General features: G+C 41.1%; 1 long non-coding RNA gene across 2 annotated transcripts; it reads left to right on the top strand.

The window, feature by feature from the left end:
* LOC130366865 (uncharacterized) lies at positions 1–18,780 on the top strand. 2 transcript variants are annotated; one of them, XR_008891960.1, is made up of 3 exons: positions 1–132; positions 1,674–1,824; positions 18,367–18,780. It is a non-coding gene; the product is annotated as an uncharacterized LOC130366865 (long non-coding RNA). The 2 variants fall into 2 exon arrangements; XR_008891961.1 differs by lacking the exon at positions 18,367–18,780 and adding an exon at positions 1,907–2,144.
* Positions 18,781–23,088: the final 4,308 nt, after the last annotated feature.

Below are 23,088 nucleotides of genomic sequence, written 5' to 3'. Positions count from 1 at the left end.
AGGCAGTATAAGAAGCCATTTTCCATGCGTTGTGATTCTGGACATGACGGTGTCTTTTTACTCAAATGAGTTCCAGCCTTATGTCTATATCCCTTGAGAAATGGGAGAGCCTAATGAAGACTGGCAGACAAGGTATTGTGCCTCTGATATCATGTTTACCTTTGACCCTTATCTAGTATTGAACTTGCTCTTTTGTTTCATAATAATGACATAAACAAAGAAAAGCTGCAGTACTTATCACCGCTGCTAGTAAAAGTTCCCGAAAAGGACACACAACATTCAACTGGCTGCAGAACATTCAGCCCCTTTAAACAGCTCCTTGGTGGGGGTGTACCAGAAATCGGACCCCACCAACCTAGTATTGATGGCCTATATGTTGTATTACCCCTTTAACCCTCCCTATCTTTTTTTTTTCTGTGTACCCTTTGTAGATGTATTGCATGTGTTTGGTCCTATGCCTGTCATTGTGGCAACAGAGAGGGAAGATGTCATCAGAAGATACAGGAATGAAACCGTGGGGGTTTTATGTCTTGTCATTTAATGTTAATCCATATACTAGGAGGTCCACATATTACAGCTTGCACATAGCATATTTCTTGCATACCTCTTGACTGCTGCTACATAGGGACCTGCACTATTCTTTGTTAGTTTCCTGCCGCTGTGCTGTGGGCCTACCAATGTTGTATATTGTAGTAACATATCTCACAATCTAAAGCCAAAGGCATTACAACATTGTCTGTAAAGTATTTTTTTTTTCACAACTATCATCTTTATCCACTCCGCTGTTGTAGATCCTTGTGCGCACAATCATTTTGGCTGTGTATGTAATAAGCATGTGGAAAATGCATTTGGGGACATTTAGTTCTGTGTGAGGTTCTGTTTTCTGGATCTTTTCACATATTACCACCACTGCCTACCCCATGAAATAAAAAATTTACACCATATTTGGGATCCATAAGATATTTTTTAAAGTACTTATGAGTGTATCAGCAGATGTACTGTTGGAAAATGGCCGGTTTCCATCTTCCCCAGTATTTCACAAATGATCTACAGCATTATAAGATTTCATATTTCCAAATCTCATGCGCTCTCTTTTCTAACCATTGTATCTGTTTGAATGACCCAATCTTATAATGTGACTTTTCCCCTCCCTATAAACAATATACGGGCTGTACAGAGACACATGAAGCCCCTGTAGTGATAGTCTCAGTGATACTCTGCATGCTGCAGTCTGGTGGTCCATTCAGCTTCATATTATAAATTCATATTTCTCTTCCCAACAATACATAAAAGTGTGTACCTCTTTCGCCATGTTTTAGTTGCCTTTTATCGTAATTTAATTTAAATAAAAGAAAACAAGCGGTATTCAGGCGCTGCCAGAGATTCTGAAGCAGCAGAGTCCCATTGTATTTAATGGGGTTCTGCTGCCCTGTCCATTGCAAAAATTCCATGCCAGAAACATCCATTTTCTGTGTCTGCAGAAAGAATGAACCTTTTAATTCTTTCTGCGCACTCTGCATGGAATATATAGCCATCTATGAGATGGTGCATTGCCCTGCGGTCTTAGCGCCGCCGGCATGTTATGTCAGCACCCGCAGTCTCCGGAATGTTTGCACAGAGATTTTAAAACAAATATTTTCCTTATTTGTGTCTTTCATGACATAATTATTTAGAAACCTTCTGGCTAGATCTAAAGGCAGAACAGGAACTCTACAAGTCTCTTCGGCAGACCCTCTGTGAATGTGAGACTGATAGCCGGTAATATTGAGTACGGGGATCCACTTCCACTGGAAGTTCTGGAAGCAGGCATTAAGATATAAGCAGGTGAGTTACACCCCACTGGTCAGAGGAGGCAGTATAGGCAGGTAATACATTTTGTTGAGCTTACTTGAATCTCTCTCTGCAGGTTGTCTTATGAGTGAACAAGCATCGATCCCAGCTAGTAGCTTTTGTACGACTCCAGAGCTTGGCTGGAAGGGATATAGGAAAAATCTGATGGGAGATTAAAATTTGGTGTATTTGCCTCAAATTCTGCATGGATTGCATGGTGTAGACTCACTATAGATTTCACTCCTCACAATTAATAAGTTGAAATCCATAATAAAATGCACATGTTATACACATGGATTTTAGAGCTGATTCACAGCTTTGATGGGGAAATATGAAGGATCCCTTGTACTGTTCTTATTGTTAAGACCGAAACTCCATAGCCTTTATTGGCAAAGTTGTGTTTGTAACAACAATAATCATCCCCTCCCTTTTTTCCATCAGTAGTGACGATCATATTGTATCACCACCTCAAAATGTAACCATGGAGCTCTAGCCTTAAAACCAAGGTCATGTGTTAACACCAAAAGTCTTACAGTTCAAGTCCTTGTCAGTCCCACCTTGAGGGGGTACTCCAGTGAATTAACCCTATGTAATATCTGCTCGAGGAGGGGGACAATAAACAAGACAATCCTTTTTTTACACGGAAGCCCGCACACAGCGTTCGGAGTAATGAACTTCCGGATGCTGTGAGCGGAGCTCCGAACTGCAGGGCAGCGCACAACCCCTTTAAGGTTATTTTTAAGGCAGCAGTGTCATGGCAGGGTGCACTGGTGCTGGTGCTTGTCACACCATGATAGATGCACCCTCCATCCAGGGATATTTGAAAAAAATAAATAAATAAATAAAAAATAATAATAATAATAAAAAAAAAAAAAAGGGAAATAAAAAAGTAAACATGTCACGTAGCAAAGAGTGTTTAGAGGAGTCGTGGGTAGTTACACTATACGGGGAGGGGGGGGGGACGCAGTCAGAGCGTTTTCTGGCATGGTTGGAGGTGGTTTGGTTCTGGTGTAACCCATACAAACCGGTTGTCATATTTATTGCAGATTTGGGTGTTCTGTATCCGGTGTTACGTGTGCGGCTATGTTCTAGCATATCTTTGTTCAAGTTACGTCTAGTGGCTACGGTTAGTACTCACCGTTCATCATGTTGTTTCAGTCTTCATACTGCACTTACTATCATTACCTTTCCGTAGGTCGGTGGTAGTTTCACGTCTCGGCCACGGCAATTATATACATTCACACTTGAGTTAATTGTTAGTACACAGCTGGTACACATAGGCATTGAATCATTGTTAATCTGACTCGTTTTTCAGATGAGGTTCAGTGCGTCTCTCATTACTGTCACGTTTTCTTTGAGTACAATTGTTGACACGGGTAGCGGTTGCTGTTATCTTGACTATTCTTCAAGGGTGACCGCTTGCCTGCGGTGGTTACTGACACGTCTTCAGAGCCATTGCTAGTTAGTCAGGGACTTTGTATACTGTAATCTTGGCTCGCGGTCAAGAGGTATTCATGGTCTTAAATTACTTTCATGGCTACACGTGTCATGCATACATATCACAGTCAATTGCAGGCAGTCTGTTACACGTAGCGCAAGCTAAACATACACGAGTTCGTTATCACCTTCAGCAAATACAGGGAGGTCATATGCTCGGTTAGTCTAGAGAGAAGGGAAGAGCTCGACCTGTACTTGCTGAGGGTTACCGAGTATGCTTACACATATGGTGGCACACACTTCTTTGACTATCATAGAAGCTTTTCGGCTATGGCAGCAGCAGCGTATAGCCAGGATGGTTATGTCACTGATTGGAGCATCGAGGACCCGCAAATGTTTTGCAGCCATTTTGCAAGTCTTAAAGTCCCGGCGTATGCATCCTGTCAGGCTATTACAGCATGGTGTGTAGGGCTCAATCAACAGGGTGAGCAAGGTGCCAGCAGACCGTCCGTGTCAACTAACAGCTTCTCGAGGGCCCCCCGTCTGCAGACAGGTTGGGCTGCCCCGTGCACTATCTCGGTGGAACGCAGATATGCAACAACTACAATGTCTCGTCCTGTAATTATAGTAGTTGCAGGTTGTTGCATGTTTGCTTCTATTATTTTAGGGCTCACCCGGGCTCAGCTTGTAGACAGAAGGGGCCGGCATGACTAGGCGGGGTACGCACCTCAGTCCTGGCAGCGTTACTTGTGGATCACCCAAACCCAGCCTGGGTTCAATGGTTGGTCAACAGTTTCGCAGGAGGTTTCCACTTTGGCATGGTTGCTTTACCTGAAACCACATGTGAATGCGACAACCTACTTTCTGCTGTGCATGATCCCCATGTAATCACCGAATTATTAAAGGCAGAAATTGTGAAAGGTTACATGATCGGGCCTTTTGAAGTCTCTCCCTTTACAACATGGAGGGTCAGCCCGGTAGGGGTGGTGACGGGAAAGTTCAGTGGCAAGAAAAGGATGATATTTGACCTGTCGGACCCTCATGGGTCTAGTATTCCCAGCATAAATTCCCTCATCCCGTCCGATGAATTTACCATGCAGTACTCTTTCATAGATGAGGCCATTCAGGTTATCCTGGCATTTGGTCCAGGGGCCTGGATGGCTAAAGCAGACATCAGAGACGCATTCAAGTTGCTTCCATTGCACAGGGACCACTGGCAATGGTTTGGTCTCAAATGGCAAGGGTCATATTATTTTTCTACCAAGCTGACCTTTGGTTGTAAAAGCACTTTCTTTTGCTTAGTTGCCCACGGGAAGAGCCAGGTCAGTTGGTCAGACTGCTCAAGCTGTTTGAGGATATTGGGGTTCCAGTGTCTCCCACTGGGAGAGTGACGACTAAGGTCGAGCTACAAAGTTTGTTGGGCATGCTTGCTTTTGCAATAATGGTAATTCTGCAGGGCAGAGCGTTTGTATCCAGAATATTGTCTCTTTTGCACGGGGTCCTACAGCAACATAGCAGGGTTGTTCTTGATCGCCAAGCCTAGGCTGATCTCCACATGTGGGACAGGTACATGGCCCAGTGGAATGGCACAGCTATGTTTGTCCCGCCGGCCTCTGACTTGTCGCCCAAAATCTGCACCGATGCATCATCTTCCTGGTGCAGTGTGGGGCAACAAGTGGTTGGCGGGGCAATGGAAGCAGGAAGTGTTGGCTCTAGCGGGTTTTGGTAGTACATCAGCACTCTTTGAAATTTTTCCCATCATAGCGGCGGCAGTAGCATGGAGTGACATGTGGACGGGTCAGACAGTAGAATTCTCATGTGACAATGAAGCTACAGTAGCCATAGTCAATAAGGGTAGTTCCAAGCATGCCACAGTCATGAGTTTTGTCCGTAGGTTAGTTTGGGTGTCTTTGCAGACACATCCCAGGGGTGCAGAATATAGCTGCCGATGCGCTCTCAAGAGCTAATTTTCGCAGGTGGCTCCACAGGCAGAGGTGCGCGGAGCACAGGTCCCATGTTTGGCACAGTTAATCATAGACTAAATTGGTACACATAAGTAACCCAGGAGTTGATGTCTGACGCACTGGCCCCCAACACCAAGAAAGCATACCATGCAGGCTATAACACCTTCAGGTCTTATCTGGGTCAGCACAATATTCCTTTCTCTTTCGACACCACTGTCATTCTATCTTTCATCGGTTTCTGCCACTCTTCTCTACACTTATCTCACAGCACCATCAAGTCTTATCTTTCGGGTATTCAGCACTTCATTTCCCTTTCTTATCCGGACAGGCCTTCTATCCTATCGGTGCAGGCTATTAAGTCGGCACTCAGAGGAGTGTTGGCCCGTAGCTCCAGAGTCCCATTCATTAGGAAACCCATCACCGGCGACATTTTTAGAGCCATGTCTGATATCTTGGACAATAATCCGTTTGGCTTTGGGCGCAGCCTGGTACTGAAGTCCGCCATGTACCTAGCGTTTTTCTCCGGCCGGGGGAATTCTCGTGTGTTAGGCAGGGTTCAGCACACTTACACAAAGCTCACTTGAGGTGGCAGGGTTCTTGGTTTGAGGTCTCACTTTCCATCACCAAGACATGCCGGTGGGGTACGGTGGTCAGGTTCTTCCCTTCTGGCAACAAGTGGTGCCCGGTTGCGGTACTGGCACAACTGGCACATTTTCTGAGCGATAAGCCTCCGGAGTCTCCTCTGTTGCCTTTCGGTCCAGGTGCCCTGACCACGTCTGTATTCACATCATATGTCCGCACATTGCTTGGCACGTTGGGGCATAACCCTTGGCAGTTTTCATGACACTCATTTTGCATTGGGGCAGCCTCAGCTGCATCCGGGCACAAGGTGCCGGCACATGTGATACAGAAATTGGGTAGATGGCGTTCAGATGCTTACTCCACTTATGTCCCAGATCCCTCACGGGAGATGGCAGAGGCTTTTCGTTATTTAGTGTTATAATTAATAAACTTGGTTAAATTACTCTACATGGTGGTGTATTTTTTGCCCTCTAAAGGCGGACCCTCGACGCGGTTTTCAGGCACACCACAACCGCTATGCTAGCTACAATTAGTGTAAGGTCAATGTGTGTTGTTAATCAAAGTTCTTTCAGGTAACCGCTGGCAGGAGGTAGCAGGTAAGCGCACGTATGGTAACAAGCCCTGACCACAAGTAGAAAGCCTATCTGGCTGAATTTGTGGGAGGGGCTTGGGGTATATAATCCCCACTAACCCCTCCCTCAGGGCGTATACGGGGTTGGTGAAACCCACCCGCCTCAACCCCCTTTTTTCTCTCATCATACTCTATTAGGGAATGCCCTCTAAAGGCGGACCCTCAACGCGGTTTTCAGGCACACCACAACCGCTATGCTACCTACAATTTGTGTCAGGTCAATGTGTGTTGTTAATAAAAGTTCTTTCAGGTAACCGCTGTCAGGAGGTAGCAGGTAAGCACGCGTACGGTAACAAGCCCTGACCACAAATATATATATATATATATATATATATAATTCAGCAAGAAGGACCGCACTCCCAAGGATGTCCACGGGTGCAAGCTGGTCGGGCCTAGGTCAAGAGCCCCCACAAAACATCCAGTAAAACAAAACAACAGCACTCCGGATAAGATGAAAGCGTGTCAGGCTTCATTCATCAGATGCCATGAAGTTTCTACTGTCTCTCACGGTCTTTGTGGACAAAGACCGTGAGAGACGGTTGAAACATCGTGGCATCTGATGAATAAAGCCTGACACGCTTTCATCTTAACCGGAGTGCTGCTGTTTTGTTTTACTATATATTACACAAAAACTGGTTACCCCAATTATTACCATAAAAGCACACAGGAGATTTATCAAATCTTGCTATCCTGCTTCCTCCAGGAGCAGTGAGATGGGGGTGCAGGAGCTACTATTCATGCCTCCAATCAAAATGAAATGGGCAATTACAGAACTCAGTGCGGTGCCAACTATCCGACGCTCCATGTACATCCGCTGAAACGACCTGTCGGTGGATGCGTGTCACAGACCCACCAGCGAGGCCGCAAGACTGCAACGTCACTGGGGGGTTAAGAGACACATCGCCAGTGCATCCCGGGAATGCGCACCGAGTGCTCCAAACTATTACAGCAATCTTGTTAGTGGGCTGGAGGACAGGGGTAATCTAAATAGAAGTATATGAAACAGGGAGGCTCAGGAAAATATAGTTTTATATTTATACACACATATAAAGGAAGGGGGTCTGTCCTGGCTGGTCTCCTTCCTTTTTCCTTTAGTAAAAAAAAAAATGTGCATAACTCCTTCATTCCAGGGAACTGAAATTGTTTTAGCAAATTAATGGAGGAGGGTATCGATCAAAGTGCCACGGAAAGCAAAGGGAAATAAACACCAGACCTTTCTGTCATGGGGGGAGGGGATGGAGGCAAAACAAGACGCAATAAAAAGAGGCTTATTGTGACATTCGGTATGTGGCCCCCTCTTCTATCTGTGTCAATGGTAAGATCCATCTAGGTGCTGGTCCTTTTCTTGGAAAGAACAGTCTTCAGGATTATTCTTGTTATCAATATAAACAGGAACTCTATGGGCCAATGATAAGTCAATAGGGTCTGTCTAGACTCCATAGGATCTAAATTAAACCAGATCTGTAAAAGCTGTCATGGCTCTGTTAATAATAAAGCCATGATGCTACTGTGAACAGAACCTTTTTGTTTAATGTTTTTTTTATAATGAATAAATATGCCTTTCCGATCAGAGTTCATTTTATATTCCATCTCGTTAAATGTCAGAAAAAATGACAGATTTTAATAAAATTGCATGTTTTAAGTGATCCCAGCACAATGTTGAGTTCTTGCAGCTCTGTGAGTCCCCAAGTAAATTACCCTCATTACGAGAAGTTACAGTAATGCCATAGCGCTCCTATGAACTTATCACTGTCTAATTGTTGCATTGCCTGTCTCACCAAAGAACGAGATTAATTATGTTTCTGGAAAAGGTGATCTGTATTGTGGTGATGTGTCAGAATTACTTATTAACAGAAACATTCTTTAATCTACCACCAGTTCCAGGGAGAAAACTCACATCTGAACCTGTAAAAATAGAAGCAAAATTAACATTCACTGTGGAGTTTCTCCAAACCAGGGAAGATATTTTTTACTTTGAATTAGAACTTGCTCTTAACACCTTGTCAGCTCCTGAAAAATGCTGATCGGTGGACTGTCAATACAGAAATCAGTTGGCATGACTCTCTGTGGATCACTCCAGGGAAATCAGGGCTAAGCAGAACTAAATTCCAAGTGCTTAACCCCTTCATGACTCAGCCCATTTTCACCTTCAGGACCTGGGCATTTTTTGAAAATCTGACCACTGTTACTTTAAACATTAATAACTCTGGGATGCTTTTACTTATCATTCTGATTCCGAGATTGTTTTTTCGTGACATATTCTACTTTATGTTATTGGTAAAATTTCACTTATATTTGCATCCTTTCTTGGTAAAAAATCTAAAAATTTCATGAAAATTTTGAACATTTTCCTTTTTCTAAATTTGAAAATCTCTGCTTGTAAGGAAAATGGATATTCCAAATAAATTACATATTGATTCACATATACAATATGTCTACTTTATGATTGCATCAAAAAATTGACAAGTTTTTACTTTCGGAAGACAACAGAGGGCTTCAAAGTTCCGCAGCAATTTTCCAATTTTTCTCAAGATTTTCAAAATCGTACTTTTTCAGGGACCAGTTCAGGTTGGAAGAGGATTTTATGGGTCTTCATATTAGAAATACCCCATAAATGACCCCATTATAAAAACTGCACCCCCCAAAGTATTCAAAATGACATTCAGTAAGTGTTTTAACCCTTTAGGTGTTTCACAGGAATAGCAGCAAAGTGAAGGAGAAAATTCTAAATCTTTATTTTTTCACTCGCATGTTCTTGTAGACCCAATTTTTGAATTTTTACAAGGGGTAAAAGGAGAGAAATCACCCTAAAATATGTAACCCAATTTCTCTCGAGTAAGGAAATACCTCATATGTGTATGTCAAGTGTTCGGCGGGCGCAGTAGAGGGCTCAGAACGGAAGGAGCGACAATGGGATTTTGGAGAGTGAGTTTTTCTGAAAGGGTTTTTGGGGGGGCATGTCCCATTTAGGAAGCCCCTATGGTGCCAGAACAGTGAACCCCCCCACATGTGACCCCATTTGGAAACTACACCCCTCATGGAATTTAATAAGGGGTGCAGTGAGCATTTACACCCCACTGGCGTTTGACAGATATTTGAAACAGTGGACTGTGCAAATGAAAAATTTTATTTTTCATTTTCACAGACCACTGTTCCAAAAATCTATCATACACCAGTGAGGTGTAAATGCTCACTGCACCCCTTATTAAATTCCATGAGGGGTGTAGTTTCCAAAATGGGGTCACATATGGATATTTATTGTTTTGCGTTTATGTCAGAACCGCTGTAACAATCAGCCACCCCTGTGCAAATCACCTCAAATGTACATGGCGCACTCTCCCTTCTGGGCCTTGTTGTGCTCCCCCAGAGCACTTTGCGCCCACATATGGGGTATCTCCGTACTCGGGAGAAATTGCATTACGAATTTTGAGGGTCTTTTTTCCCTTTTACTTCTTGTGAAAATGAAAAGTATAGGGCAACACCAGCATGTCAGTGTAAAAAATTTAATTTTTATACACTAACATGCTGGTGTAGACCCCAACTTCACCTTTTCATAAGGGGTTAAAGAAGAAAAAGCCCCCCAAAATTTGTAAGGCAATTTCTCCCGAGTACGGAGATACCCCATATGTGTCCCAAAACTGTTGCCCTGAAATACGACAGAGCTCCAAAGTGAGAGAGCGCCATGCGCATTTGAGGCCTAAATTAGGGATTTGCATAGGGGTATTCTATGCCAATGATTCCGCAACAGGGTGCCTCCAGCTGTTGCAAAACTCCCAGCATGCCTGGACAGTCAATGGCTGTCCGGCAATACTGGGAGTTGTTATTTTGCAACAGCTGGAGGCTCCATTTTGCAAACAATACCGTACCAGATGTTTTTCATTTTTTGGGGGGAGGGGGGCTGTGTAGGGGTATGTGTATATGTAGTGTTTTTTACTTTTTATTTTAGGTTAGTGTAAGTGTAGTGTTTTTAGGGTACAGTCACATGGGCTGAGGTTCACAGCAAGTTTGCCGCTGGGAGTTTGAGCTGCAGCGCAAAATTTGTGCCATCTCAAACTTGCAGCACTCACTGTAAACCTCCGCCCATGTGAGTGTGCCCTGTACATTCACATTGGGGGGAGGGGGCAAACATCCAGCTGTTGCAAACTCCGAGCATGCCCTTTGGCTGTCCGTGCATGCTGGGAGTTGTAGTTTTGCAACAGCTGGAGGCACGCTGGTTTGGAAACACTAAGTTAAGTAATAAACTTTCAAGTGTTTTGCAACCAAACTTAGTGTTTCCAAACCAGTGTGCCTCCAGCTGTTGCAAAACTACAACTCCCAACATGCATGGTCTGTCAGTGCATGCTGGGAGTTATAGTTTTGCAACAATTGCAACAGCTGGAGGCACTGAGGTAGGAAACGGACAATGTTTCCCAACTAGTGTGCCTCCAGTTGTTGCAAAACTACAACTCCCAGCATGCACAGACTGCCCAGGCATGCTGGAAGTTGTAGTTCGGCAATATCTGAAGGATCAGATGTTGCCGAACTACAACTTCCAGCATGCTTGGGCAGTCTGGTATGCTGGGAGTTGTAGTTTTGCAACATCTGGAGGTCCACAGTTTGGAGACCACTGTATAATGGTCTCCAATCTGTGCTCTTCCAGATGTTACAGAACTACAACTCCCAGCATGCCTGGACAGACTGAGCATGCTGAGATTTGTAGTTTTGCAACATCTGGAAGAGCACAGATTGGAGACCATTATACAGTGGTCTCCAAACTGTGGACCTCCAGATGTTGCAAAACTGCAACTCCCAGCATGCACAGAAAGCCAAAGGCTGTCTGGGCATGCTGGGAGTTGCAGTTTTGAAACTCCCAGAGGCAGCAGTGAGATCGCTTTATGGCGATCTCACTGCTGCCAATGAAGATGCCGCCCTGCTGCTGCAAACTCACCGCCGGGACGCACCACCGCCGGAACCGCCTGGAGGACGCCGCTCGCGCCGGGACCGCTCGGGACACCGCATGGCCGGGTAAGTGATGTCGGGGGACGGGTAAGGGACACTTAGCAGAGCGGTGTGTGTCCCGATCCCCGTGATCGGGACTCACATACCGCACTGCTAAGTATTCTGATAGCGAAGATTTGACTAGCTGATAGCAGCGATCGCTGGGGGTGGGGTGGGGGATGAAAGCCCCCGTGGTCGCATGGTAAGATGGCTGGCTATCAGTGATAGCCACCATCTTACCGGGCGCTGCGGGATGCCGCGAGTAGCGGCAAAAATGTTCATGACGTACCTGTATGTCATGGGTCGGGAACACCTTGCCACTCATGACGTACAGGTATGTCATAGGTCGGGAAGGGGTTAAAAGGGTAAAACAGTCAGTGAGAATGGAGCCGCATGGACAAGAATGGATTTGCATTTTAAAAACCTGTTGGTGCAAGATGTCTTACACTTTAGACTCTATGGGGGAGATTCACTATCGTTGTATATTCTTCGTAGTATTTCAGACGAGAAAAATCTGAGCATGGGTCTATTGCCGCGGCTAAAAGCGAAAGTAAAAAGTGCCGGTTAAATCAGTGGGCTGTTCGGGATAGCCGCGGCATCCCGAACAGCTTACAGGAAAGCGGGAGGGTCTCTACCTGCCTCCTCGCTGTCCGATCGCCGAATGACTGCTCAGTGCCTGAGATCCAGTCATGAGCAGTCATGCGGCAGAATCATCGATCACTTTTTATATAAATTAAAAATGAATAAAAGTGATCAATAAGTCCTATCAATGCAAAAATGGTACCGTTAAAAACTTCATATCACGGCGCAAAAAATGAGCCCTCATACCGCCCCATACACGGAAAAATAAAAAAGTTATTGGGGTCAGAAGATAACAATTTTAAACGTATTAATTTTCCTGCATGTAGTTATGATTTTTTCCAGAAGTACAACAAAATCAAACCTATATAAGTAGGGTATCATTTTAATCGTATGGATCTACAGAATAAAGATAAGGTGTCATTTTTACTGAAAAATGTACTACATAGAAACGGAAGCCCCCAAAAGTTACAAATGATTTTTTTCCGTTTCACCGTAGATTTTTGGGCAAAGTGACTGACGTTATTACAAAGTCGAATTGGTGGCGCAAAAAATAAGCAATCATATGGATTTTAGGTGCAAAATTGAAAGAGTTATGATTTTTTAAAGGCAAGGAGCAAAAAACGAAAATTCAAAAACGGAAAAAACCCCGGTCTTTAAGGGGTTAAGAGGAGAGTTGTAGCAGCAACAAATGATAGAAGTGCATCAAGAGGGTATATACACCAGCAGTTAGTTAATAACAGTAAAGTAGCAGCAAAGCAATAAAATGCCATATGCAAAGTAAGCAGGCATAGATCATACAAGGGCATAAACAGATGCAAACAGGCAAATATGTAAACATAGACATCAAAAACACTAGATAATAGTGATACCAGCAAGTGCAGCATGCAGGCCTCCACATCCAAATGTTTTCGCTCCTAATCTTCTTCCAGGGCGTGATAGCACCACCATTTTTTATGTGATTTTATTGTGTCTTGTCTTTCAAGCATATTTGTTAATAAAATACTTTTTATAACTATGATCTTCATACGCTGTTTTATTTATGTATTGGATTTTCAGTCTTGGCGTAGATCAGTTACGCACGGGAAGTTTGTTTATAAAAGTCTCAGAGCCTGAGACAAGTATACAGTGGGGATCAAAGGTTTGGGCACCCCAGGTAAGAATTTGTATTACTGTGCATAAAGAAGCCAAGGAAAGAGGAATGCATCTCCAAAAGGCATCAAATTACAGATTAGACATTCTTATAATATGTCAACAAAAGTTAGATTTTATTTCCATCATTTACACTTTCAAAATAACAGAAAACAAAAAATGGCATCTGCAAAAGTTTGGGCACTAGACTTGTGCACAAGAAAAATTTCCGTTTTATTTTGTTTTTTCGTTTTGCATGAAATTTTCGGTTGGGTAATATTTTTGTTTAGAGTTTTCGGATCCATTCGGTATTCGGGTGTTCGGTTTGATTTTTTGGATACATTCGGTATTCGGGTGTTCGGTTTGATTTTTCGGATACATTCGGTATTCAGGTTTTTATTTTCTTTCGGATGCATTTGGTATTCGGGTACATTCGGGTAAATCTTTTTTAAGCAGGGGACTATTATCGGGAGAGTGTGTGTGCAGGAAAAGAGGGCAGCCGCAGAGATCGGAACATTGGAAGACAGGTAAGATAATATAATTTTATGTGATTTATTACTAATACATAATGTAATGTTGAATGAATGAGTAAATGAATGAATGAATGCTGTATGAATGATTGATGTGTTTGATCGATGTGTTTGATTGTCGGGTGATTTATGTATAACATGTCATGTCGCTTGCGCTAACACTGTTACTGTTACCAGGGTGCCTCCAGCTGTTGCAAAACTACAATATCCACCCAGCATGCCCTGACAGCCAAAGGCTGTCTGGGCATGCTGGGAGTTGCAGTTTTGCAACAGCTGGTGGCACACTTTGGCAAACATGTGCAAAGCTTTTTAATTCATTTTCAAATTCCGCTCGCTTTATGCAGAAAAGGGTTATAGTAGGTCAATGACATGCATAGTAATTGCCGTGGGAACATTTTTCATTCATAAAACCGCAGACTTAATTGGATAATTGCCATTTAGAATGTTTGGGGTCCCAACGTTCTAAACAGCAATTATCCAATTAAGCCTGCGGTTTTAAGAATGAAAAATTTTCCCATGGCAATTACTATGCATGTCATTGACCTACTAACCCATTTCTGAAAAAAGCGAGCCTAATTTGAAAATGATTTAAAATGCTTTGCGCATGTTTGCCAAAGTGTGCCTCCAGCTGTTGCAAAACTGCAACTCCCAGCATGCCCAGACACCCTTTGGCTGTCAGGGCATGCTGGGTGGGTGTTGTAGTTTTGCAACAGCTGGAGGCACCCTGGTAACAGTAACAGAAAGAGTGTGTAGTGCAACAATGTTAGCGCAAGGACCAATAAAAAAATTAGAATGAATTATTTACTTTCGTTTACGGATAACGAATGCATTCGTTATTTACCGCATGCATTCATTAAATAACGAATGCATTCCTTATTTTGCTATTCGTATTATCGTGGCTATTCGGGAATGTTCAAAATATGTTTTCGTGTATTCGGATCGGTCCGAATGCCCGAAAACTGTAAAATTCGGTAAATTAGACATTCGTGCCGAAACAAATTGCACATGTCTATTGGGCACCCTGCAGAATTTATAGGATGCACTGCCCCCTTTGCAAAGCTGAGACCTGCCAGTGTCATGGATGGTTCTCAATCATTATCTGGGAAGACCAGGTGACGTCAATCTCAAAGGTTTTAAATGCCCAGACTCATCTGACCTTGCCCCAAGAATCAGCACCATGGGTTCTTCTAAGCAGTTGTCTAGAAATCTGAAACTGAACATAGTTGACGCTCACAAAGTTGGGGAAGGCTATAAGAAGATAGCAAAACGTTTTCAGGTGTCAATATCCTCTGTTCGGAATGTAATTAAGAAATGTCAGTCATCAGGAACAGTGGAAGTTAAAGCAAGATCTGGAAGACCAAGAAAAATATCAGACAGAACAGCTCGCAGGATTGTGAGAAAAACAATTCAAAACCCCCGTTTGACTGCACAATCCCTCCAGAAAGATCTGGCAGACACTGGAGTTGTGGTACACTATTCCACTATAAAGAGATACTTGTATAAATATGGTCTTCATGGAAGAGTCATCAGAAGAAAACCTCTTCTACGTCCTCACCACAAAAATCAGCATTTGAACTTTGCAAATGAACATATAGACAAGCCTGCTGCATTTTGGAAACAAATTCTGTGGACCGATGAGGTTGAAATTGAACTTTTTGGCTGGAAGAAGGAGAAGAGAATATAATGAAAAGAACCTCTGTCCAACGGTTAAGCATGGGGGTGGATCAATCATGCTTTGGGGTTGTATTGCAGCCAGTGGCACAGGGTAAATCTCACGAGTAGAAGGAAAAATGGATTCAATAAAATTTCAGCAAATTTTGGATGCTAACTTGATGCCATCTGTAAAAAAGCTTAAGTTAAAGAAAGGTGGTTTCTACAAATTGATAATGATCCTAAACACACCTCAAAATCCATGGGGGATTACATCAAGAGGTGTAAACTGAAGGTTTTGCCATGGCCTTCACAATCTCCTGACCTCAACATAATTGAAAATCTATGGATAGAACTTAAAATAGCAGTGTGTGACAGACATCCCAGAAATCTCAAAGAACTAGAAGACTTTTGTAAGGAACAATGGGCAAAGATACCTGAAACATGAATTGAAAAACTCTTGGCTGGCTACAAAAAGCATTTTCAAGCTGTTATACTTGCCAAAGGGGGCAGTACAAGATATTAACTCTGCAGGGTGCCCACACTTTTGCAGACACCATTTTTTTGTTTTCTGTTATTTTGAAAGTGTAAATGATGGAAATAAAATCTAACTTTTGTTGACATATTATAAGAATGTCTAATCTGTAATTTGATGCCTTTTGGATATTTTTCCATCTTTTCTTTGCTTCTTTATGCACAGTAATACACATTTTTACCTGGGGTGCCCAAACTTTTGATCCCCACTGTATCAAAAGTCGCATGTAGTACAGTCATTTATTCAAACGTACTTGCTGCCACACAAAACGTATACACTAAAGCAAACACCTCGTACGTCTTCTGGAAGGTGAATTCACTTGCTTATGTTCTTAGGTTCGGAAATTTGTTCAATAAATTTAACAAAATATAACAAAAATGACCAAAAAAATAAAAAATAAAAATTAGGGATTAATGGGATTAAATTGTATTAATTTAGATTTTTTAAATATTATTAGATTAGAATACCCTTACGATTCAAGCTAAAATGTCATTTGAAACATAAACAGCCTGTGAGGCATGGTACGTCCTAAAACATTGATGAAATATTTCCTAACTATTTAGATTGAATTTCTTCCGGGTCTGACATTTCTGCTTATTTTGCACTGATGCAACTTTTTTGAGACTGTCTAATAAAAGTCTCCGTTAATAAATTCCTGACCACTGCATTTTAAGCTCTATTGTAGACCACTATACTATTTCTGCAGAGAAGGGCTCTAAAGCTAAAATCTCAACTAAAAAGACTGAGACTTTCTGAGAGACAAATATAGACCATCTAAACTGGCCTAAACAGTTAAATAAATGTCCCCCTATATGTCAAGTGGATCACACATTGTGTCTTGACATGGCTTTAAAATATTTGTACAGAAAATTTTGGTATGCTTCTCACAACATACAGCACATTCTTCATTCTTCTCTTGTCCTTTCTGGGTTTGCTGTCCTGGGCATTTGCCTCTCCAAAGCATCTGCCTTTACTGGCTGTCCACTACTACTGGCCACCTGCCTCCCCTGGCTGTTCACCTCTCCTCTGTCTGTCTGCTTCTCCTGGGTGCCGGTCTGTTGAAGTTTTTTTTTTTTTTTTTCTGTGCTTATGCTTTCTCGATAATTTCAAATGGGCACTGCAAAAACGTTTCTATATAATGTTTATAATAACTATATATGATGGGTCTTCTTCCCTTCTGGGGAGAATTCTGGCTTGGCATAAATCCCAATCAGTTTCTGAAGCTTTGTAACTGAAGCAAGAGCTGATCTTAGGGCATGCTACCTGAGAAGGTGGTGTGATGAGCTGCTATATATATATATATATATATATATATATATATATATATATATTTGTAATATACATTGCTTAAAAAAAATATTATTTTGGGGTGAAATAATACTGTGTTGTTCCTGCAGCTATTGCCTGTGTGTCTTAGCTGGAACAAATACAGCATGTGTGGGCGGACAAAAAGGGCTCTGTGCACTGAGGCTGTATGACACACCCTGGCTCACACAGCAGGCTGATTGACAAGCCAGGAGACTGCACAGGGCCCTGCCCATCCTCACTTCCTGTATTTTTTCCCAGCACAGAGACACACAGGCAATAGCTGTAGGCACAAGACAGCCTTTTTCCCCCAAAAAATATGCAAATTTTTTGTCCAATGTATATTACAAATATAATACAAATTATATATATATATATATATATATATATATATATATATATATATATATATAATCTACATTATTTTGAATGTTCTTGCAAATGACAGTACCCATATTGTAAAGACAGTTTAAAGGGGTTCTTTATAAAGCATTTATTTTTCTTGCATTAAACAATTGTCTCTTTCTGAGGTGTATGTATTCAGAAAAATCTACACTTCCACAGGTAACAGACTATTCCATTTCAATACTGCTAGACTCCTTTTGCATTGGGAGCTAACTTTTTATTATGCATGTGTGGCCACTAGCAGTAATACATAACATTCTCCTCAAATCCCCTGCTATTTCCATTACTGAAGTCTAAGCACAGGACCTAATCTTCTTTGATCTGGTTTTAGTATTTATATGTAAAAAGCTGTGTAAATGCTGTGAAGACTGTGAAACCCACTTCTTCCACCCACACAGAGTGATTGACAGCTCTCCCTGCATACAAACCCATACAATAATAGCTGTCAATCATTCTTTATGGGCAACAAAGCAGGACTCTCAGGCTTTCTCTATGAGTCCAGGCAGCAATTCATTAAATGAACAAACTGAATCAAATCAAAGAAAACTATACATCCCTGAGCTCAGCAACAATGTCTCTATCCTATCTTTCAGACGTGAGCATAGCAGTGCTGACAGATTGGTTTTAAAACTTTAAGCTAAATCTATCATGAAGTGGTAAATGATGACAGAATAATAAAGGTTTACGTGACAGTATGTGTTTTGATCTAAATATTCTGACATCTATACTCAAACATTTTCAGAAAGTGCAGCTTTGTATGGAAGGAATTATATTGTCTCTGATGTCCCCTTTTCCTTTTCTCTTCTTTAGTACTTAGCTGTTCAAAGAAAAGCCACAATTCTAGCATTAGCCAAGAGCGTGCCGTCCACCAAAGACCATCATTTGAATAAAATCCATTATTTCAGTCTTGAAACAAAACAAAATAAATTGGTGGCCTCTTCACACTCTCATGAAGAGGATGTTAATCCTTTTTAGACTACTTTTCAAAGCCTTCTGCCATCAACTCCTCAACTTTAGTCTCTTGACATTTGCCAGTGATCAAAGGAGCATTAGATTGCAGAGAAAGACAAACCCTGCAAAGTACTGCATGTGGAAATCACTTATAGTTAATGGAATAAAAGAGGAGCACCACAGGTACAAGGGTAGGAGCCAAAAAATACCCTTAAATCTTGGTAAACAGAACACATGCTCAGATTGTAAAGGGGATTATATTTCTTCAATTTTAATGGCAATTAAAGGCTTTTTACTTTTACGTCAAAATTGTGTAGCTCATTATTATTTATTTTTATTTTTTGCAAATAACACATCAGAAATAAACAGAATAACAGTAGAGTAAACCTACTCCAATTAACTAGAATCCACGTCAATGAAATACTGGACTCAGTTGGTGATTGCTGATCTGTAAAGTGGCTTAGCCCCTTAACAACATGCACCTTAAATGTACGGTGCTGCATAGTGTCATGCGGCTGTGATGTGAGCGCAGGAGATGTGCTTGCTTCATTCCCGGCGGGTTCCGGAGGCTGTCAGCAGCGATCGCGCTGATGTCTGCCATTAACCCCTCAGATGCCGTGATCAATGCCGCAGAAATCAGATCAGTCAAGATGGCGGACGGAGGTCCTCTCACCTGCCTCTGTCCGTCTCGAGGGGTCTTCTGAACGGATCTGCCTTTCATCAGACCAGAGCAGAAGATAGCTGATAATACTGATCAGTGCTATGCCCTATACATAGCACTGAACAGTATTAGCAATCAAATGATTTCTATAAATAGTCCCCTATGAGGAATAAAAAAGTGTAAAATAAATGTAACCATTTTTTTAAAGTGAAAAAATTTTTGAAAAATCCCCTCCCCAATAAAGTTTTAAATCACCCCTTTTCCCCATATTAATACAAAAAAGTGTAAAAAACTATCAATAATAAACATATTTGGTATTGTGCGTAAATGTCCGAAGATATAAATATATAATGTTAATGATCCCGTACGGCGAACGGCGTTAATGTATAAAAATAAAAATAAAAAAAAAATTCAGCTTGTCACATCAAACAGCAAAAAAAATTTAATAAAAAAACAATCAAAAAGTCAGATAAACACAAATTTGGTACCAAAAAAACTGCAGATCATGGTGCAAAAAATGAGCTCTCACACATCCCCGAATACGGTAAAATAAGAAAGTTAGAGGTGGTCAAAAAAGGGCAATTTTAAACATACTGATTTTGTAAAAAAGTTTTAGATTTTTTAACGACTGTGCAATAATAGAAAAGTATGTAATCATGAGTATCATTTTAATCGTATTGACCCAGAGAATAAAGAAAACATGTAATTTTTACCGCAAAGTGTACTGCATGAAAATAACCCCCCCCCCCCCCCCCCCAAATTTGAAAAATTAGATTTTCATTTCAATTTCCTTACACAAAAAGAGTTATGAATTTTAGAAGGTGAGGAGGAAAAAAAAGAAAAATTCTGAAATAAAATGGGCTGTGTCCTTTAGGGGTTAAAGTATAACTATAATGTACACTAATATAATGTTAATGCAGCAGGATATACTTCTACATCTCCAAACAATTCTGTAGCTAAAATGAGCCATCTATGTAATACCTGGCAGTCCCATAGAATTGCATGGGACTTCAGGCAATTCTGTAAACTATTTACTTTAGCAGACGGCTACAGAGATGCTAGGTGTTTAAAAAGTGTGTCCACTGAATTATCATTGTAGTTGCACCTTAAATAACTTTGTTTAGGTTTTCAAGGTATGGACAGTGTTGACTCTGAAGAACATGGCCCAGAAACAAAGAAACTGTAGTCCCTACAGCTCGGTTTCAACTGGGTTTGGTGGTCCATGCCAAGTGTTTACTTCTTATACTATGAAGGAAAAAAAATTTTGAACCCTGATCATTTTGACAATTTTTCCACTGACAAAGAAATAACCAGTCTAATTTTAATGGTAGGTTTATTTGAATAGTGAGAGACAGAATAATAAACCAAAACATTTCTGGCTCCCAGGTGTCTTTCATACAGGCAATAAGCTGAGATTAGGAGGACTCTCCTAATTTGAGACCTACACAAGGCTGGAATGGTCTACAAGACTATGACCAAGCAGCTTAATGAGAAGTTTACAACAGTAGTGCGAATGGAAGGATTTATCAAAACCTGTTCAGTAGAAGAGTGGTGCAGTTGCCCATCGCAACCAATCAGATTGCTTCTTTCATTTTTAAAGAGGTCTGAGAAAATGAAAGAAGCAATCTGATTGGTTGCTATGGGCAGCTGCACCACTCTTCCTCTAGACAGGCTTTTATAAATCTCCCCCTATGTAATGAAGGACTGAAATCCTGCATCGTCCATAAGATCCTTTTGCTCAAGAAAACAGGCCTGTCTGAAGCTTGCCAATCAATCTGAATAATTCAGAGGTTCATTTTCTTTCACTGTACCAGACAGTACATGGCACTCCACAGATATAGCTAGTATGACATTTTTATTAGTATATTTTCAATGCAAAAAAATTCAAGCAAGTCATTCAAACATTTACAATTGTGAATATGTAACATCAAGTCTACATATGGACAGGAATTCAAAAGACAGCCATTTTCTGCACTGAAAAAATAGTAATACAAATGCTGTATAATTGCTTTACCCATGGAATGACGTGGGTTGTCTTGAACATAAGTTCTGAATTGTAGCACCCTAACACCAGGCACCCTGACTTACGAATAGTGCAGTGATATTGTGTCTCTTGGAAGTTTTCTTGTTAATCTTGCTTTCATGTGAATCATTTACTATCATTTAATTAACTTATTGTTTTTTTACATCAATCTCAAGGAATAATCACTAGCCACACAGTATTAAGCTTTCCTGGCAATAAACTACATTTTGACATGTCATTGAGACATGTCAAAAGTTTCGATCAGTAAAGGTCTTGCAGAAAAGACCTCCATCAATCGCTAGAACGAGCAGTATGAAGAAGCCCTCAGCTAAGACAAATTCTATAGAAAGTCTATTGAGCGCTTCTCATGTAATAGAAACAGAGAAACATAGAATGTGTTGGCAGATAAGAACCATTTGGCCCATCTAGTCTGCCCAATAATCTGAATCCTATGAATAGTCCCTGGCCCTATCTTATATGAAGGATAGCCTTATGTTTATCCCATACATGCTTAACACCTTCACTGAATTTGCAGCTACCACTTCTGCAGGAAGGCTATTCCATGCATCCACTACTCTCTCAGTAAAGTAATACTTCCTGATATTAGTTTTAAATTAGAGGGGCAAAGGTTTAAAAGTATGTCCTCTTGTTGTAGTTTTTCTTCTTAATAAAAAGAAGAGAAATGGGGAGAGGAGGGCTTAGTTGTGTGCTTTTCTCCATTTGTTCTAGCGATCTGTAGGGGTCTCAGTACCCAGACCCCAACTGATCAAAACTTCTGACAAGTATCTTTGACTCGTTACCTTTTTTTCACGGTAACACTTTAAAGACTATGGCCCTCATTTACTTAGAAAATCGGGTTGTAAATCTATCTTGCTTTCTTACCCGACTGCTTTTTTCCCCTGGTATTTATTATTATGTCGCATCTTGTTTGTCGCACGTGCGTTTTGTTGCTTTTGGTTTCCAACTTCTCTGAGTTGTCGGGAAAAAATCCACAACAATTCAACAAATTCGGGTTGGAAACCTTTATAAATACGTGGGAAAGCTCAGAAATGTCAGGTTACGCCCCTTTTTCGTGTTTGGGAGAATCCACATCGGGTCCGTCGGGAAAAAATGTTGCATCGTGTCGCAGACTGGCGCACGATGTCTGTGACATGTCGCAAAAAAGATGCGCAAAAAAAACCCAACAAAACAAGTCGGGTTTAGAATAGTAAATGAGGGCCTATGAGGGAGATTTACCAAAACCTGTGTAAACCCAGAGTGGTGCAGTGTTCACCTTCACAACCATGTTTTATTATGTTTTGTGTTTTACTTTCATTGTATATTAAATGAAAATGTATATAAAAAAAAAATAGCAAGTAGTCTTCATTATTTGGTTGAATTTAGGAGTGCAGTGTAAATGAATGTGTGACCCATGGTAACAAACTGTGTAGTCTGATCCTGCAGTTATACCTATATTTGTACCCCATTTTTTCAATTAATCTACCAAATATATATTAGGTAGTAATTAGGAAGATGTAGGGGACAGACAGATAGCAAAGAGTATGACTGCACAAGGAGACACATACATCTGCATGGCACCTGTAGACACATACATCTGCATGGCAGCTGTACAACATTTAAAAAAAATATTAACAAAGCTGCTTTATTTTTCGTTTTCTGATATATTTAAGAAATGAGAACTAAATTATATGCAAAGACGTGCATAGATTTGAATCTCAATACCTCAAGAAGCCTTTGATATTGCTCAATAATATGATTATAAATAGATCCCTGCAGTACACAGGTCCCTCAAGTTGGTAATAATAATAATTGGTTCAGAGATTAACACGTTGAAACCATTGTATCTTGAGAACAGAACTCTACAGAAAATTAGAAATTGGTTCCAAGGTTTCCAAAA

Source organism: Hyla sarda, chromosome 4 (genome assembly GCF_029499605.1).
Source record: "Hyla sarda isolate aHylSar1 chromosome 4, aHylSar1.hap1, whole genome shotgun sequence".
Taxonomy (NCBI): Eukaryota; Metazoa; Chordata; class Amphibia; order Anura; family Hylidae; genus Hyla; species Hyla sarda.
Note: the sequence above shows the minus strand (reverse complement) of the source record. Positions and strands in the feature narration are given on the sequence as shown.